The sequence below is a fragment of the Nothobranchius furzeri genome, chromosome 7 (genome assembly GCF_043380555.1).
Source record: "Nothobranchius furzeri strain GRZ-AD chromosome 7, NfurGRZ-RIMD1, whole genome shotgun sequence".
NCBI classification, from domain to species: Eukaryota; Metazoa; Chordata; class Actinopteri; order Cyprinodontiformes; family Nothobranchiidae; genus Nothobranchius; species Nothobranchius furzeri.
The window spans coordinates 72200228-72207783 of record NC_091747.1 but is presented as its reverse complement, the minus strand read 5'-3'; positions in this window follow the sequence as shown (position 1 = coordinate 72207783).

Here is a 7556-nt window from a genome sequence, read left to right as displayed (position 1 = left end):
CGGATCAGCGTGGAACCATGTGAGTTGGTCATTTTCTCCCTTCTTGTGTTAACTGGGACTTTGACAGAAACAACACTGGAAGAGTGGTAGAACGTGTCATCAGCTGAATTCTGACACGAGCACAGTTTGTCGTTCAGCATCACATGGTTCGCGTTTAGTTCTGCAGCCTTTGCAGCCCGTTGGTAAAAAGTGTCTCTGACCTTTTCTTCAGGGTTTAGAGCTCCTCAGTCATTCCACACCTAATTATCAAAGCGTGGAGAATAAATATGTTATTAGGACCAGAATACTATTGATCATTATATTTAACCGCCTCTAAGGATTTTATAATATATTTGCTGAAAGAATTAACTTTCAGCTTCATTCATTTTGTTTTCCAGTTGAACTTTCAGGACAAACTGCATGTGTGTGTTTTTAATTTTCCTCCCAGACTCTAAACATGCATCATCATCTCCACAAGGTAATTTGTTCATTTATGGTGTTATTGTGAGGAATGCTGCAGGCCGTGTTTTATACTGCTGGTTTTGTGTTTGAAGGATCCTTCTGAATGATGATTTCTGAGAATTTCACTGCATTCACACTTTAATATGACGACCTAAAAGAAATCGCCAGAATCATGATTAAATGTTCCTAGCATCCCATTATGAACCATTAACTTCTCTTTGGGATGTTGTTGATTGAGGCCTAGTCCACACGTAGCCGGGTTTTTTAAAACGAATATCCGCCCCTCCAAAAACTTGCATCCACACCACCTCGTTTAAAAAAAAACTCTGTCCACACGTACCCGGATAAATACGTTGTTAAGGACATGCCAGACCTGTAGGTGGCAGCACTTCCCCCGTTCTTAACCTCGTCCTTCGTCTGTGGTCTTCCGCAAGGAGCAGTAATTCCACTCGCAAAAACAAACAAGCAGAAAGCGCTTGGACAATTGATAAAGTGAGCGCAGCTCTGAGGGCATCCATGCTGTCGGCTAGTGTAAACACAGGTCGCACACGTGATGTCAGCATTTTTTTGTCGCGGAAAGTGACGTTGCGGACCTTAAAACTCCGGTTTTGTCTGTCCACACGCAGACACCCAAAATGGAGAAAACGCAGATCTTCACTTTGGCCGGAGTTTTTAAAAAGATCCGTTTTCGTGTGGATGACAGGCCAAAACGTAGAAATATATCTACGTTTTGGCAGATCCCCGGCTACGTGTGGACAGGGCCTGAGTTAAATGCTTCTCTGTGCACAGTAGAGCACAACCACACACACACTTTGCTATACTTAGGAGTCTGTAGATTCCCATGAATCCAAACTGGCTTCAGGTCGGAGGAAAAACATCAGATTTTACTCTTAACTGTTGGGTTCTTTTTAGAAGTAAAATGTTTTGGTTGGTTCAGCACCTTCATTCATGCCTGGTTTGTATCATTTTTTTTCCTGGTGCTGTTTGTTTGGACTCATCACAGTGAAAGTGGTTTTAGGACCAGCATGCATCCCATTGTTTATGGAACCAGAACCATGAGGACTGTGCTCTGGTTGTTGATATGAAGCTGCTGAGTTGTTGGCTGTTCTCAATAAAATGTACATTTTACTAATGACTTAAATTATTCTGCACATTAGATTTCTGAACTGCTTTAGTTTAAACGGGGCTGCCAACTTTCATTTGAGACACACACACATCTGACTCCCTTCACACACACTCCACACCTCCACTTTGTCACACCGGTAAAGTACTGTGGTAACGTGAGCTGGAAGTTGGATATTAATCAGACCTTCCCCCCATGGTTCACCATGATCAGCGATGGATTTTTATGCCGTGCCAGAGATGGCGATCTGTTGTGTTCTGGTAACTCGCTCATGAAAGCAGTGGCTCGCTAGGGGACCATCAACAAATATGTAGTCATTTGAAAAGGGATTTAAAAAAATCTAAAGCTTCCATCTTACTTGATTAAATCACTCAAAATCAATTAACAATAGTGGTACTAAGCTAGAACAGTGAGAAAACAGTTTTTAAAATGTTTTATACAATCTGATATTTAGATTTTTATTAGCAATTTAGTGATGTTCAATAGTTTCCAGGTAAATTGATTAAAATACTCCCAATTATCAATGGTGTTACTAAACTAGACCAATGAGAGACAGTTTTTGTGGGCGATGGTGGCACAGGAGTTGGGTGCTCTCCCCGTAACCGGAAGGTTGCAGGTCCGAGCCCCGCTCAGTCTGTCGCTGTCGTTGTGTCCTTGGGCAAGACACTTAACCCACCTTGCCTGATGGTGGTGGTCGGAGGGACCGGTGGCACCAGTGCTCGGCAGCCTCACCTCTGTCAGTGCGCCCCAGGGCAGCTGTGGCTACATCGTAGCTCATCACCACCAGTGTGTGAATGGGTGAATGACTGTGTTGTAAAGCGCCTTGGGGGTTCCAGGACTCTAGAAGGCGCTATATCAAATACAGGCCATTTACCATTTACCATATTTCATATGGCCTGTAGTGGTGGAGTGTGTTGGGCTGGTGTCTCCAGGCTTGGCGTCCCTAAATGGGCTCCCTTTAGGCTGGGGACAGGTGTCCTGACATCCTCTGGCTGCATTTGAAACAAAACAACACACTTGGAGACGAATCCACTTTCAAACACCCACAAAAACGTGGCGATTCACACAAACACAGCTTAGGCACACATACAATACTAAGCATAAATGAGTACACCCCACTACATTTGCCAGAAAACCTTTAGTTTCCTTTCAGAATCAACATTTTCTATGAGATACCAAACTACAAAATACTAACACAAATGTGGGCCATTCATAGCAAACAAAATTTGTTAATTTGCACACAAAAAAATGATTTTCCTAAAAAATCCATTCAAGCCCACGTTGAAATTAAAGATTCATTATAAAGAGGTGTGCAGCAGATGGGTGACAAAAAATGGCATTACTTAAAGAAAAGCCCTTCCAATTTCATGCTGTCAGCAATGGCTCCATGTGGAAGAGAAATGTCACAAAATCTGAGAAAGGAAATAATTTCATTACACAAGAAGGTGAGGGCTACAAGAAGACCAGCAAAGCTTTACTTATCAGTAACAATACTGTAGCAGAAGTGATCCAAACATTCAAGAAAGATGGAAGTGCAACCATCTTACAGAGATGTCCAGGCCATCTATGGAGGTTGACATCTCGACAAGAGCGTCTTCTGGTGAGAAGGGTTGAAGAAAATCACCATGCAAGTTCACTGCAGTTAGCTGAAGCAGTAGAAAGCCAATCTGGAGTGACCATTTCCCGGCACACACTGCAGAGGAATGGCATGCACGGGTATCGTCTATGAAGGAAGCCTCTCCTGAAGCCCATGCACAAAAAAACACCTAGGATTTCCTAGAGCTCATGCTGAAAGTGATGAAGACTACTGGGACTCTGGAGCGATGAGAGAAAGCCATCTAAAAAAACCAAGCTGGCATAACATCACGTGGAGAGCCAGCAGGTTTTAGCCGTGGGGTGTGTGACAATCTTCTCCAGCTTAGGCAAGGTTACCTGCGTAAAAGAGCTTAAAGAGCAAGTCACCCCCTACCAGATTCTTACTCAACTCACCCTTCCTGTTTGAAAAATGCAACAAATGCTGTTGCCTAGCAGAACAAGAGGGCGGAGCCACTAACAACTACACACACTCATGACATTGTGACCTCATAATCTACCATCTAACATCATAGTGTACCTTTTATCCAATAGCGATGGCAGATTTAAATTCAAATGCAGTGCTGAGTTTCTACCTGACGATGGTGCATCACTGACAGTTTTAAGCAGAATATTTAAATTTTAACTAAAATGCACTAATATGCCGAATTATTGACTACATTTGTCTACAGCACAATCAGACACTCATTAATATAGTTTATCAGCAAAAAAAAAATGGTGATTTGGAGTGACTTGCTCTTTAGGGGTGGGGGGTTGGGGGGTGGGGGAGCAGGCAAATTATCAGCTGAGTTCTGAGAGGAGACCAAGCCCCCACAATGCAGCTCTAAAGTTGAGGCAAACCCGGAAATGATATAAATTGCAGTTCCACCCTCCTCCACTAGGGGCTGGTGTCAGAAGCGAGCAAATCCTCATTGACTTCCATGTTAAAAATACCAATTTCACAGCAGAAATAAACTTGTTTACAGCCTGGTACCAAAACATGTTTTTTATTTAAATGATCTAGTTTACACTCATGACAACTCTGAGGGGGGTGAATTTTTTTTCTCACTCTTCTGTTTAAGTGTATTAAAAGCCTAAAATTCTGTATAATTAATGAGCATCCGACCCACGTGACCACAGAGCTAGCTCCGTGGAAAGGCCTCAGTAGAGCCTCGGTCTGGCCTGGAAACTGTTCCGGGATTTTGAGTCTCTGTGTGTGTGTATTCTTTTTTGGATGTTTTTTGTACAATTGTTGGACAAAATGACTTGCTGTGGCATTAATTGCACTAATAGAGCATCCAAGGAGTCTCCACTTCATTTTTTTTCGGTAAGTAAAATTATATTTATGTATTTTAGGCCACTGCCGAGCTGAGCTTAGATTTTAACATGTACTGTTTAACCATGAAATCTAAATGTAATAGGGTAAAACCCAGTGCATTTAACATAATGCTGCACTTTAGAAAATGGGTTGAAATATAACATGTTGGTGGAGCTGGGTTCCAACTATCGGCTTGTGGAGCTCTCAGGAGACCGATGTTTTCCACCCGGTTCTCGCCTCCCCGCATTTCGGCGCATCTCTGTCTGATCGCAGCTTCTGTCTGCTGCGCCAGGCTGCCGGCTTGTGGAGCTCTGGGATGGAAACCTCTCCACCCGGTTCTCCCCAGCGGCAGCTCTGCGCATCTCAGATCGCAGCGGAGCTTGTCTGCTGTGCGGCTGCCGGCTTGTGGAGATCTCGGAGACCTCTGTGTTCCACCCGGTTTTACCCAGCGGTCAGCCCGGCGTATCTCTGACTCAGAAGCTCTGGTGTTGTGCACAGTTAACTCCGGTTGTAGCTAGGTTGCTACCTCCGTTAGCTTAGCTCCCACCTCCGCATTAGCTTTGGGTTAGCTTCAGGTTAGCTTGTAGCTAGTTCGACCGGTTGTCGTTGGTTGATCCCAGCCTTACAGCTCCACCCTCAGCTCCACCTCTCTTCCCTTTTATGTGAATTGTCTGGGCTTGACGGAACCTGTGACACGGTCAAAATGGCGGTGGTGGCCACCTCCCATTTGGCCTCAAAAACGTGATATTGGAGCCTATGGAAAGGAGATGTCCAGTGTATTTATGTCGATGGAGGAGACCGACCTCCTCAGCTCCAACTTTTTCTAGAAAGTAAGATACAAACTCCTCACCCACTGACAGCTCAATGCCATTGGTACCAAAAGACGGGATCAGGGACAGAGCATAAAGTCCTAAAGAGAGTTCGCTGATCACCTGCTGAAGGGGGAGGTTTCAACTACCACCGTGGAGGTTAAAAGTAGAGGGTATTTGTAACCTCACCAGATGGTATGTTCTAACGTTCCCCTTGGGCGGCAAATACGAAAATTGACAGTCAGTCTGCATGGGAAACAAACACTTGATCACAGTGAGAGTATCGTTTTAGGTAGCAAGAGGGTTAAGGTTAGGATGAGGGTGAGGGGAAGGTTATAAAAAGTAAAATGTTAAGGTTTAGGTGCAGTTAAATGAGCTGGCTCGGTGCCGCATCCGCGGACATCCCATCGCGTCAGTTTTATGCTGCATTGGGATCTGCAGTCAGAAAAGGGGAAAAAAAACTTTTCGCACATAAGTAACGAAAAAGGGCACTTTTGGCGTCAGGGGTCTGACGCGGAGGGTGGCTGACCAAGCATTTGTTTTTGACACGCTGGGAGGGAGAATGTGTTGTACAGACACACTCTCTCTAGTGGTGCACAAAAGGCGCACCACTGCCGTGTAGCTCGCCGCGCATACAGCACCATCAGCTCAGACGAGGAGAAAAAAGAGACGAGTTATCCGACACTGTGCACACTCCCGCATATATATGTATGTATGTGTTGCCTGAGGATAACCCCACTGTGGGATTATACACACACACACACACACACACACACACACACACACACACACATATATATATATATATATATATATATATATATATATATATATATATATATATATATATATATATATTATATGTATTATATGTATGTTGTGGTCTCAGATGTGTGGGCTGATCTTAAGTCCATCAAATAGTCTCTGCGCCAGCGCTTCCAAAAGCTGTTCAAAAGTCTCTGGCGGTATTTCCATCGTCGTCCCGGCTCCTCTTTGTTGACAATGGGGGTGTGAGGCTGGGAAGACAGATTCTTTGGTGGTAGAGAAGTTAGTCGGTTTCCAACCAGGAAATGAGAAGGGGTTAGTGGCTGAGGTTCTAGAACATCATTATATACACAAGACAATGGTCTAGAGTTCAACACCGCTTCAACCTCTGTCAGCACAGTTGTTAGTTCCTCAAAGTTCAACGAGGCCCTCCCCAGCACTCTTTTCAAACATGGTTTTACAGATCTCACAAGCCTCTCCCAGAAGCCCCCCCACCAAGCCGCCCGCTCAGCAATGAACTTCCAGGTGATTTCTTTCTCGGTAAAGAACTTAGTGAGTTCTGAGCCTTTAATCACCTGCCACATCTCTTTCAAGTCCTTATCTGCCCTTTTAAATGTTTTAGCATTGTCAGAATATTCGATCCTACATAGCCCTTTTCTAGCAATAAATCTTTTTAGGGCTAAAAGGAAGTTTTCAGTGGTCTGATCTGATACTAACTCCAAGTGTACTGCCCTTGTTACAGCACAAGTGAACAATACAATGTAAGCCTTTGTCGGTTGACTCTTAGTTTTACAAGGGTCCCGCAAAATCCACCCCAGTAACTTCAAATGCAGCTGATTCTGTTACTCTATCCTGAGGTAAAGGAGCAGTAATCTGCTGCGCCGCTTTAACCTTTAGCTTCCTGCAAATAAAACATCCAGAAACAAAGCGTTTAACGAACTGTCTCCCTCTCAAGATCCAGTATTGCTCCCATGGACGTAATTTTCACTTTAGAAGTGGGGGGGGGGGGGGGGGGGGACACGGGGGCTGAGGGGTATCTTTACAGTATGTTCTCATGGGAAGCAGGCTTCAACACAAACGGTTGTTTTCTGCTTGGTCCTAGAGCTCAACCAGTGTCAATTTAATATAGCGTAATATTGATTTTGGATGGTAAAAAGTGAAGGGGTCAAAACTTGACTTTGGAAAAAGTGGGGGGGACATGTCCCCCCGTCCCCCCCCCCCCCCCAAAAATTACGTCCATGATTGCTCCCTCACTTGGATTAAAGTGTCTCTAACACCAGAATGCATCACCCTTTCGTGACAAGAATGAACCAATAGCTCAGAGTATTTATGACTGCTTGGTAGCACCCAGGGGTGCTGCTCTCTGACACTAAGATCAGAGTTCTGAAGTCTCCCTCCAACACATCTCAGTCCCTCTTCATCCAAAAAATGGTTTCAAATCCTTAATCTTAGAGTCTCTCTTCACATTCTGTTTCAGCTGTAACTGTAGTATTTCTGAGCTAAAGCTGTGTCTGCTTCACCCAGTACC